Genomic DNA, 12928 nt, shown 5'->3' with positions numbered 1-12928 from the left:
TATTCTGATAAAGGGATGACGGAGTTAGGGGGTGATGGGTGTGGGTGAGGATCCAAAGGGGGGATTACCTGAACTATTTATCCCTTTATTTTCCAAACCAATTTCCCATTTCAGTTTGTTATAATTTCTACATTTGAACATCTTGAGACATATATTAAAAAGCTTTTTTCTCTCCCTTTCTCTCTCTCAGTGGTTATAATAGTCGCTTGTTTGTATTCCTTTTTTCTAGCTCTTATTTTCTTCAAGTTCAGTGTTTTCCATTTTTAATATTATGGAGATTGTGCCTATCTTGGAGTCATTTTCATTTGTTATCTAGGCAGAGTTTCTGACTCTTTTGAAATGAGGGCTTTGTAAGCCCTGGTAGCACTAGTACAGAGCTTAAAAGGATGGCAGTGTTACTTTCTGGTTAATATTTCAATCCCTTTCTCCCATCACTAACCTTTCTTCCCCAGATAATTAAGAAGTGGCTCAGGTCCTATTCATAGACCTTTCCCATCCCAGTAGGGAAAGAGAAATAGCAAGAAATAACTAGGATGGTTCTACAACTTTGCACTTAATGAGTGCCTATAAGAAAGACTTAATATTGAAAGAGTCTTTAAAATAATTTTTGGCAGAAGAAGTCTAGAAATTTCTTTTAATGAGCACATACATAGAAATAGTGCATTGAAAAGTTTTCAGCATGGTTCAGATTTTTGTTTCTTATCTTTTTTTAAAAGATTTTATTTATTTATTTGAGAGAGAGAGAGAGAGAGATTGAGAGACATAGCATGAGTGTGCACTCGAGAGCGAGCTGGAGAGGGACAGACAGAGAGGGAGAGAGAATGTCAAGTGGACTCTTCGAGCTAAGTGCAGAGCCCACTGTAGGGCATGATCTCACAACCCTGAGATCATGACCTGAACCAAAGTCAAGAGTCAGACGCTTAACCGACTTAAGCACTTGGCCACCCAGGCGCCCCCAAATTTTTGTTTCTTAAAGATTTGTCATCATTAGTATGTTATTCAAATCATCCTTGCAAGGCAAATCAGCATCTTCGCAGTAAATACTATTCCCATTTCATGAAGAACAGAGGTTTTTCCTCTTTAGATCAACTCTAAAGTGGTAAGAGTCACCGATTGTCTCTTATGGGTGTATGTAGTCCCAGGAGTAATTAGTGAGATAGCAATAATCTTGACCTCAAAGACCTTATTACTTGATCCTGTTTATTTGTGCACAACTAGTTGCTGTTTCCGCTGGGGCACATGGTGAATCTGGGGGTGAGATGGACATGGAGGGAGGGACATTAGATGGATCAGATTGTTGAGATTTAGTCAATAAGTATAATGCACTATTAAAACACTCAGTGATGACCATTGGGGCATATTTTTATGTGGTAATAATAAAGTTATTGTTATGATTGGCACTTGAATTTATGTGAGAATTCTTTTAGACCTTGAAGGTAAAAGCAATAGCATTGCATTTTTAGAGTTGCATTATGAAACTAAGAGGTTTGTTTTTTCCTTCCCAGACTATGTTAGCAATTGAGAGCAGTAGCATAAACAATAATTATTAAAAGATATAAAGAAAAAAAGCAGTAATGAAAGACAGTCTAGACAGCATTAAAAACATAAACAAAAATGGAGCTCCTAAATAGCTTGACCAAGGAGCAATAGCTTGACCAAGTTATTCTCAAGGGAAAGAGCATGTTCCTAGGGTCAAAATATTTGATGTCTTCTATTCCCATCTAAACTATCTTATTTGGAGGATTTTTAACAAAATCATCCACATGCTTCCAGTCCTGATTCTATTTGTGTAACTTTGGGATTATAAGAGCTTCCCCTTTAAAATGAATGATAAGAGAAAGAATGCTGTGGATGCATTCCCTAAATTCTAGATTTTATAGCTATTGTGTTTCTCATGGTCAGTTAATAAATTACATTCTGGTATCTGCCTCAGTTTTTAATGCATTTCAGTTGGCTTAATAGTATCAGGACTGACAAAAATCCGAGGGACTTTTAAAGCAGAGAACTAGTTTTTTAAATGAGACAACCTACTTAATGTGCCTCCTAGATTCATTTGACCTTCTCTTGGTTCAGTAGTTTGTATATCATTTTATTGGGGTGCAAGTCTTACTTTGACAATCTGATGAAATTATGAGATCTCTCTCTAAACACAAATATGCACACATACACACATTTTCCTGTATGCTCTGATTTGTATACATTTTCAAAAGGATCCTGGGACCCTGAAGCTCATTCACAGATTTGAAAATTAAGAACTTTCTGGCAGTAGTTTGTGCATAAACCTCTAAGCAATGCTTAGATTTATTTCATGCCCAGTCATCCCAAAAGAGGAGGAATGCTCATCCTCATGGGTCCACAGTCCCTGGGGGTTGAACTTCCATAGTGATTGAAAGGTTAAGCATAGTTGAGTGGATTTTTTCCTTTACTCTCCCATGTAGCTGAAATAGGAAGAGCATCTCCTCTCTTTTGCTTGTTAGAATTCTCTTTTTCCCATAAGGCTGGTGAAGATAAGGATTGCTCCATTCCTTTACTCATCACGTACTTAGTTATTGGGCCATGTAGTCTCTGGCTGTCTTTTGCTCTTTTCTTCTGACTCTGTTTATTAGTGGAGTTGTTCTATATATATATCCTTCTCATCTATGTTTTTCTACTTTTACTACAGATATATATGTTACACATGCACACACACATCACACAATTTAATCTTCACAACAACTCTTTAAGGTAGATTCTATCATTATCTCCTACTTATGGGAAAACTGAAACACAAAGATGTTGCTTGCCCAAAGTCACACAGTTAGGAAGCAATGGAGTCTCATTAGATTCTATGGTCTTAATCAATATATTAATATTGCTCATTCATAAAAACATGGATTTTTTTCCCTAAAATATTTTCTTTAACATTTCTTTTTTTTTAAAGATTTATTTATTTATTTGAGAGAGAGCGAGAGATCATGTGCATTGGGGGAGAGGCAGAGGGAGAGAGAGGCAGAGAAGCAGACTCCCTGCTGAGCTTAGAGCTTGACGTGGGACTGGATCTCACCCTTAGATCATGACCTAAGCTGAAATCAAGAGTTAGACACTTACCTGACTGAGCCACCCAGGCCCCCTTCTTTAACATTTATTGTAGTTCAGATCTACTGGTGATGATTCTTTCAATGTTTGTGTGTCTGAAAATATTTTTATTTTGCCTTCATTTTTTTCTAGGTATATTCACTGGGTATAGAATTCTAGAATGCCAGCTTTTTTGTTTGTTTGTTTTCTCCGTATTTTAAAATGTTTCTTCACTGTCTTCTGACTTGCATTGTTTCAGATGAGAACTCTGATGTAATCTTTAGGTCTGTTCCTCGCTATGTCACATGTCCTTTTTCTCTGGATGCTTTAAAGACTTCATCTTTATCACTGGTTTTCAGCAACTTGAGTACGATATGCATTGCTGCAGTTTTCTTCATGTTTCTTGGGCTTGGGTTTCATTGAGCTTTTTGGTATGTTAGGTGAATATTGTTCTAAAGTTTAGAAAAATTTTGACCATTATTTATTCAAATATTATTTTGCTCCCCTCCTTTGAAGACTTCAATTGAAGTTGAACACAGCACACACAGCACTCTGATACTCTTTTCATTTAAACAGAATTTCTTTTTCCTCTGTGTGCTTGATTTTGAATAGTTTCTGTTGCTATGCCTTCAATTTCAGTGTCTTCTGCAATGTCTAATCTGCCATTAACTCTGGCTAGTGTATTTTTCACTATAGTAGTTTAATCACCAGAAGTTCAATTTGAGTCTTTCTTTTATATCTTCTATGTCTCTATTTAAATTCTTGAACATATGGAGTATATTTATAATAAATGTTTCAGTGTCCTTGTTTGCTAATTCTAGCATCTATGTCAATTCTGGATCAATTTCAATTGATTTGTTGTTCTTATTATGGATTGTGCTTTCCTGCCTCTCTACATGTCTGGTGCTGTTTGATTAGATGCCAGATATTGTGAATTTTACTTTGTTTGGTACTAGATAATTTTGTATTTCTATAAATATTTTTCAGCTTTGTTTTTAGTTACTTGGAAATGGTTTGTTTTCTTTTGCATCTGGCTTATGATTTGCCAGGTAAGTTTGGATCACTGCTCAGTCTAGAATTAATTATTCCCTACCAGTGAGGCAACACTTTCCTGGGCATTCTCCCTAGTGCCCTGTGAATTAGGTCTTGCAATGTGGCTGGTCAGAACAGACATTGGTCTTCACCTTACATGAGTGCTCGGCATTATTCCCACTAATCATTTTCAGTAGTTTTTCCTAGGCTTGGATAATTTTCTCATATATCTGCCCTGGTCAGTGCTTTGTGAGTGCTCATGCGGATAGGGTGGGAAGGTGGAAAATGGTCCTTTGAAGATTTTCAGGTTCTTTTCTCTGTGCAACTCTGTCCTTGCTGATACTTTGTCCTATGAAATCTGGTCACCTTAATCTCTGAGGAATCTCAGCTCTGTCTCCTCAACTCATGGAGTCCCCTTAGCTCCTTCTCTGTCATAGAATGAAACCTCTTTTAAGGCAGTAAGCTGTGGCTCACTTATTTATTTCCTTTTTTGATTTTTTTTTTTCTAATTGTTTCAGGAGGTAAGGTAAGGGATAAATCTGATCACTGTTACTCCATCTTGGCTGAAAGTGAATGAAATGGATGTTCTTTTTCTTTTTTTTTTAAAGATTTTATTTATTTGACAGAGACAGAGACAGCGAGCGCAAGAGCACAAGCAGCAGGAGTGGGAGGGGGAGAGCAGGCTTCCCGCTGAGCCGGGAGCCCGATGCAGGGCTCCATCCCAGGACCCTGGGATCGTGACCTGAGCTGGAGGCAGATGCTTAATGACTGAGCCACCCAGGTGCCCTTTCTTTTTTTAAAGATTTTATGTATGTATGTATGTATTTACAACAAAGAGCAGACTCCTTGTTGAGTGCGGAGCTTGATGCAGGGCCCAATCCCACAACCCCAAGATCATGACCTAAGCTGAAATCAAGTCAGATACTCAACTGACTGAGCCACTCAGGTGCCCCTATTTTTCTTTTTTCATTCATTCATTCATTCATTCATTCATTCATTCATTCATTCATTTATTATAAGAGTGTTTCTTCTTTTTTTTAAAGGATTTTATTTATTTATTTGAGAGAGAGAGAATGAGTGCACACAGTTGGTGGGGAGGGGCAGAGGCAGAGGGAGAAGCAGACTCCCCACTGAGCAGGAAGCCCAACTGGGCTGGATCCCAGGATCCAGAGATCATGACCTGAGTGGAAGGCAGAAGCTTAATTGACTGAGCCCCAGGCACCCCTATTTTTCTTTTTTAATTAAAGAATATTACATATATGTTTTCACTCTGTATATATTCTTTAGAAACTTACCTTTTCCTAGTCAACAGTATATGTTAAGATTTACCCCTGCTGATTTACGTAGAATTAGTGTATTCATTTTAACTGTTGTTCATCAGGAAAATCATGATAATATTATTTATTAATGACTTGGCATCATTTTTGGATCAGTTGCCACTAGTATAATAGGGCAAGTCAATTTTCCAAATAACTCAGATTTCTTATCTGGAAAATATTGATGACAATAGCAGGATTATTATGAGAATTATATAATGTGTCTCATATTGTTCACATGGAGCAAGGTGCACAATACACACTCAATAATTCCTGGAGTGTGGAGTGGATTTTCCATCTTCATTCTCTAGTGGCCTGGCCTGTTCAGGGCAAAACTCACATAGCTCTGTGTAGAGGTGCTGCTCCTCCCTTCCCTCCCCAGCCAAAAAGTTATTCTAACTTTTCTCTTCCTCATCATCATTTCATTCTTTTCCTCTTCTTTTCTCTTTTAACTCTTTTATGTCTTTTGGATTCATCAAGCCATATTAACCTGTTTATTAAAATAGTCAAATATGTAATTACAAGTCAGATGGTAGTTATTTTGTGAGCATTTTATGGCATGAGCAGGAGAGACAATCTGTGTGGGGCCAAGTAGTTGGTTTGACTGAACTTTTTACTTTTCAAAAGTTCTGGCCTTCTAGGACTCAACTTTCGTTATAGTAGCAGGAAACATGAGGAAGACCCAAGGGAAAGGCCACACATAGTAGTTCAAAGCACTGAAGTTTCTCAAAGAAATGGAAAAGCAGGGCAGTAAATCATATTGCCAAGTTGAATAGAGTCTACCTTTCCCCGTATCTGCCTAATTTGCTCTTGGAGGAACTAATTCCCTTTATATGTGGAAACGAAAGCTTCATGAAAAACACAGTGCTTTTTCTGACCCTCCCCTTTGCTTTTTTTTTTTTCCCTAGGCTTCTTTAAAAATTTCTTAAATAAGATCAAAAAGAAAATGAACCCGTGCATTAAGCTATAGTGTTGCAATAACTTCCCAAGTAGTTTCCTGACTGCCTGCATATCTCTTCTCTCAACCGTCCTACATTTTGCTGCCTAACTCATCTTCCTTAATGACTCACCTTACTGACAGGGATGGTTCCCCATTGACCCCTGAATTGAGTACACAAGTCTCAACCGTCATTCAAGATTCTCCACAGTGCGATCTATAAGATGTCTTTCCATATTTATATCCTAGGGCTATCCTTCACATACTCTGCGCTTCAGCTAAATGGGACTATTCACCCAGAGCTGTTGCAAATGGTTGCACAGTCTGTGTATTGCACAAAAGCATATGGGTAAGGGAGCTGAAATGCAGCCTGTATTCTGGCTTAGCTGAACATATTTGGGGTTGTGTCTGCTCAGAGGAGTGCCTTTTTCTAATTTGCACAAAAATGAGATAAGCCTGTTAACTCAATATTCACCAGGCACACCTTACTATTTCTTGCATCTTTGTCTTTGTTCATGCTTATCTTCTATAGATTCCTTACCTCTTTCTGCCCTATAAATTTCTTTTCATCTAATCCACTGAAGCTGTCAAACTTTATAGTGACCTCCCACTAGTCTTCATGTTTTTAATCTTTTCTGTGATAATTTATTTGTTGACTCTTCCTCTTAAGTCTTTTCTGGGTGTCTATGTCATATTCCTTTATTTTTCTTCTAAATAGCTGATTAATTATGTTTGGGCTTTTCCTGGGTTCCTACCACCCCACCTCCACCCTGACTCTTAAAAATTATTATTTCTCATGTTTTTAGTCTTTGTCTTTTTTTGTACTGGTCTCTAAGTTCTACCTGGTTGATCCCATTTTTTAGCATTCCTTCAATTCTTATGTATGTCTTGACTTGAAAATCTAAAGAGACGATCCTGACATCTTTCTTGAGGTCTAGACCTATGTCTCCAACCACCTACTCAGATGTCTCTTCTCAATAAGCATGCCTAAATCAATATGTCTAAAATAGTAGAGTATCCATCTTATCCTTTTGTATTCCCTATCTCCAGTCCTGGCAGCACCATCTACCAGTTTCCCAAATTATTAATTGTCAGGTTATCCTGTCCCTCCTTTCCACTTCTGAAAGTCAACCAGTCATCAAAGCAATTCTATTTTTGAATGTTTCTCATAAGTCTTTTTTCTATCCCAACTGTTATTGTCTTAGTTCCCAATTCATCTTTTGGCTACACTAGTGCAAAACATTCCTGACTATGGTACATTTCTTGTGCTTCTTGATATTTCAATACATTCTCCACATTTCTGCCCTAGTTACTTTTATACAACATTAATTTACCATGTCATTATCCCACCCCCCAGCATCTAATCAAGAAAACAAAATACTTGTTAAGGGCCCACTCTCTTAAGTGCTAGATACTTCACATATATCTGTTATCTCATATTAAAGTGCGCAGTAATTCAGATATGAAGATAATCTTGAGTTATAGATCAAGAAACCAATGCTCTGAAGGGATAAGTAATTTTCTCACATAGCAATGTCAAAGCAGTATTTCAAAGACAGTTTCCTCTGATTACAAAGCACTCTCTCCTTCTAAATCTTACTGCCCCTTCAGGAGATTTGAACATAATCCTAATATTTCATGTTCTCAATGGCCTTGTCAAACCACCTAGGTTAGGTATAACAATAATAATGACAATATAAAATTCAGAGGTTTTTTTTTTTCCTTAAGGAAAAATGAAATACATATTAAAGTGCTTGCAAATTAGTGCTACACAGATGTAAGTCATTATTACAGATCCTTCAAGGCCCTGATGATACCTATTTTCGAAAGTCTACTTGATTCACCAAGTTGAATTGATTCTTACTTTCTCAGTGCATTCATTGTACTTGGTGCATATCTCAGAGTTAATTGCATTTACTTTTAAATTTTTTCTCCACATACTGTGAGTTTTGGGGGGGCCAAGGTTATGTCTCAGTTGTTGCTGTATATCCAGCACTTAGAAAAATGCCCAAGAGAGTAAATTGAACACGACCTACCCCCCAAAAAAGAAAAATAAAAAGCTTGAGTTAAAACTAATACATCAGCATGAAAGGTATTTAAATCTAGAAAGATGTCTCATTCACTTTCAAAGCTAGTAAAGACAGCAGAGAGTAAACGTGAGAGGACTTTGAAGAAAAGCAGTCAGACAGAAGATCAGATTCTCAATTGAAATATAAAACATGTAAATGTTACTGTTGCACATTTCTTTAAGCAGCCCTTTCAAGTCATGTGACAAACAACAAACCATTTATTGAGGATAATTAAGGAACAGGCTCTTCCCTTCTTAATATAAGCCTGCAGTAGAAACAATGTGCTAATTGTTCCCAGATCTCTAAAGGTCCAAGACTATGGATGTGGAAATCTAGGGTGTTTTCAGTATTTCAATAATCTTTTGGATATTGTTCACTTCCCTGGAATTAAACTGTGGGCCAAAGGTAAAGAAGCACATTTTGAAGTTAAGAAGTAATGACTGGCTCTTAGTGACAACACGGAGATTACTATTATTATTATTATTTTAATTTTAATTTAACTTTTTATTTTTTGTTATAATTTTTTATTATGTTATGTTAGTCACCATCATTAGTTTTTGATGTTGTGTTCCATGATTCATTGTTTGCATATAACACCCAGTGCTCGGTGCAATACGTACCCTCCTTACCCATCACCGGGCTCACCCATCCCCCGAGATTATTGGAACAAGTTAGTGGATCAGACACTGTGACTAGAATTACCAGTCAGATGGTCACTCTAATGAAATGAACGCATTCTGTGGGTGATCAACCTTGGATACAAGTGCCCGAGTGACAGGTGACATGAGTAACTGGTAGCACTAAAAAGTGCTGAGTGTCTGTGGACACTTAATTTTATTGCAGGTGAGTATCACAACTGCTGTTCTAACTTATGTAATATTGTAAATAATATTGTGAACTCAGACGTACAGATCGCTAGCCAAAATTGGAAAGAGTGTAAGAAGAAAAATAGTGCCAACAATTAATAAGTGTAGTTTTGTTAGTAGACTAATCCTTTCAGATTATTGTGTCCACAGCTGAAAACAAATGATAAAAGGAAAAGGTAGTGATGCAAATGTTAACTCTTTAAAAAAGTGCATAAATCTTAAGGGCATAGCAAACTTACTGTTATTGAGTGAACACACCACGGTGTAAGTACCCAAATAAATATATTGAACATTACCAGCATCTCAGAAACCTCCCTCATGCTTCTCCTGTTACCTACTGCACACTCCCACCCTAGGCAAAAGCTAACTGTTATTCTGACTTTAATCCTTCAGATTAGATTTGTCTCTTTGTGTGCTTTATGAAATCAAATAGTGCTTCATGTATTTTTTGGTCTGGCTTTTTACACTCCATTTTATGCTTCGGCACTTACCCTTTTGACGGCATATAGTAGTAGCCTGTCTTTAATCATTGTTTTATAGCACTTCATTATTTGAAAATACACTTTAAAAAAACGTGTTCTCTTGTTGATGGACATACGGGCTGATTCTGAGTTTTGGCTATTACTGATAATGCTGCCATTAGCTTTCTCATATGCATCTGTTACATATCTGTACACATTTTGGTTGAGTACATAATTAGGAGTGGACTCGCTAAGTAATAGGAAGGCATGTGGTCAGATTTGGTAGATTCTGTCACACAATTTTCACCTAACTAATAGTATGAGCGTTTCAGATGTTCCACATCCTAATAGTTAGTATTTCCAGGTTGACTGATGAATAGATCGATAAAATTTCAGCCATTCTGGTGGGCGTGTTGTAGTATTTCAGTGTTACATCAGCTTCCATCCCCTCACATACCTCCTCTCTTAATACATTATGGTTTAGTATTAATGATACTCTAGATTCTAACAGTGTGTTTGTTTTCCTGTTTTTCCCTCTTCTATTTTCTTTAAGTCTAATTTCAGTAACCGAATACCTCCTGTTTTTTTTTGTTTTTGTTTTTTTAAAGATTTTATTTATTTATTTATTTGAGAGAGAGAGCAGGAGAGGGGGGAGGGTCTTGAGGGAGAAGCAGACTCCCTGCCGAGCAGGGAGCCCGATGTGGGACTCAATCCCGGGACTCCAGGATCATGACCTGAGCCGAAGGCAGTTGCTTAACCAACTGAGCCACCCAGGCGCCCCAGCGAATACCTCCTGTTACTGTTATTCCTTAATTGTGTGTTTATTATAATACAGATATCAATTTTGAATTCCTATGCAAACAATTTTTCCTGTTTTATTTGGTGTGATATTGATCTGCTGAAAATTTCACAGTAAAGTTTTGGGGAACTGGAGTATATGCTAATTTAGAATGAATGTTCTGTGCATATTTTCTCAGACTTATTCAGGAATTGGAATTTACTTGCCTCTAGAACTTCCTATTGATGAATGAGGCAGAGAAGGCTAACCAAACCCTTTTTGCAAACAGATATGGCCGTTGGGCCATATGGCCTCCATGATGTCCATTAAATGTGAGTAGAGGGGATATGAGTTTTTAAGATATGGTTTATCCACTGGGTCTTCCCCTTCTATTAACATTGCAGATCAATATGGTGACCTTGGAAGATGGTGATGCCATAGGTGGAAGCAGCCTAGTTCTCTAAATTATCATGGGAAGGAGAGTCTTCCATAGATTCAAGAACATTTATTTTGGGCTTTATAGGAGTGAATAATAAACTTCTAATGTGTTTGGACTGTTTAAAATTTGTGGTTTATTTGTTATATCAACTGGCTTGTTTTTAATTAATATGAAAATTGGAACCTTGAAAAAGTACTTCTTTAACAATAATTAAAATATGTTGCATTGGCTTAATAGTCATGAGATGGCAAGAAAATTCACACTGAAGGCTGGAAAGATGGAGATCTATATGTAAGGGATAAACATTTCGCAAAACTGTAATCACTTGGAAGTGGATCAACTACTTACAAAATCTATAGCTCTATAGAGTGTAGACACCTGTGTGTGTGTTGATTGCTTCTTACTGCATTTGGCAAGGTATTATAAAACAAAACATGTACAGGAAGACTTGGCAGTTTGAAAGCAGAAATAAAAGGGGATAGAAAGATTCCAGAAATTTTGGGTCTTGCAAAGTTGTAAAAGATGCTGTTCTTATATTCTTTTTTTTTCTCTTCTTTTCTCTCTCTTTTTTTTTTAAGATTTTATTTATTTATTTGACAGAGAGCACAGGCAGGGGTAGCTGCAGAGGGAGATGGAGAAGCAGACTCCCCGCTGAGCAGGGAGCCCGACACAGGTCTCCATCCCAGGATCCTGGGATCCTGACCTGCACCAAAGGCAGACGCTTAACCAACTGAGCCACCCAGGCGCCCTGTGGGTCTTGATTTCTTTGGTTCTTAGTTCAAGAATGAACAGGAAGAAATAAAACTGAAAAAGGGTTTGAGTAACAGTTATTAAGATTTTTTCCAGGTAAACAATAGTGGGACAAAGATCAGACTATGGGTGTTTTCTTCTCAGTCAAGCATAAAGTATCACATGGCTTCAAGGTAGACAACATTGAGTTCAAGAGAATAGCATGAGAGTGAAGAACTAAAGAAATCAGGTCGGCTTGAAAATTATACTTAGGAAAGAAATCACATGGAACTGAGTGGAAATAGATAAATTGGAATCTACTAAGGTGTTGAGGGATTTTTTATTTTTTATTTTTTAAGTAGGCTCCACACCTAATGCAGGCCCAGTGCTGGACCCAATACAGGGCTTGAACTCACGACCCTGAGCTCAAGACCTGAGCTGAGATCAAGAGTTGGATGCCTAACCAGTTGAGCCACCCAGGTGCCCCAGATGTTGAAGGATTTTTATTCTCAACCCCTCCATGAACTTGGCCTAGAAAAAACCTGTAATTGTAAAACCATTTTTGGACCCCCAAACTTACATCAGCAGGGAATAGGCTCTGCAAGTTGTACAGACCCCAAAGAAGGCTTACACCTCAATATTCAGAGAGGTAAGGGAAAAGGACAAACCTTCTAAGGCTGGAGCCAGTGTCAACAGACAGCAATGGGCAGAAGAGTTCTTACCAGGGAGCAGGATTATAGTCTAATCTAGGACCATCCTCTACCATCAGGTAAGAGGTAGGCATTAATAATGTCTATCCCTTGGGAGTTAATTGTTGCTGTGACTTTTTTCCTGTTGGGAGCTTTTATTATAGTTTTCCTGTCCCTGCTCCTCTATTTTCTGGGTGAAAGAGAGAAAAAATATATGTGTGGTAAGTAGAAGCTAATTTGTTAATCTATAGGACCATGAGGAGCCACATTTGGACGTGGTGAAGAAGTTGCATTTCATGAGGATGTTCTGAACATTGATGTGGATGGCTACTAGTTGGACTTTGGATGGTCTCCCTTGGGGAGAGCTTGACTTGAAGAAAAAGGTGGCCAAAGGGATGGACTATTTTATTTTTTATTTATTTATTTATTTATTTTATTTATTTATTTTGAGACAGAGAGAATGAGAGACAGAGAGCATGAGAGGGAGGAGGGTCAGAGGGAGAAGCAGACTCCCTGCCGAGCAGGGAGCCCGATGCGGGACTCGATCCCAGGACTCCA

Source organism: Mirounga leonina, unplaced genomic scaffold (assembly GCF_011800145.1).
Source record: "Mirounga leonina isolate KUSES-001 unplaced genomic scaffold, KU_Mleo_1.0 Mir_173, whole genome shotgun sequence".
Classification (NCBI taxonomy): domain Eukaryota; kingdom Metazoa; phylum Chordata; class Mammalia; order Carnivora; family Phocidae; genus Mirounga; species Mirounga leonina.
This window is presented reverse-complemented; position numbering follows the sequence as displayed.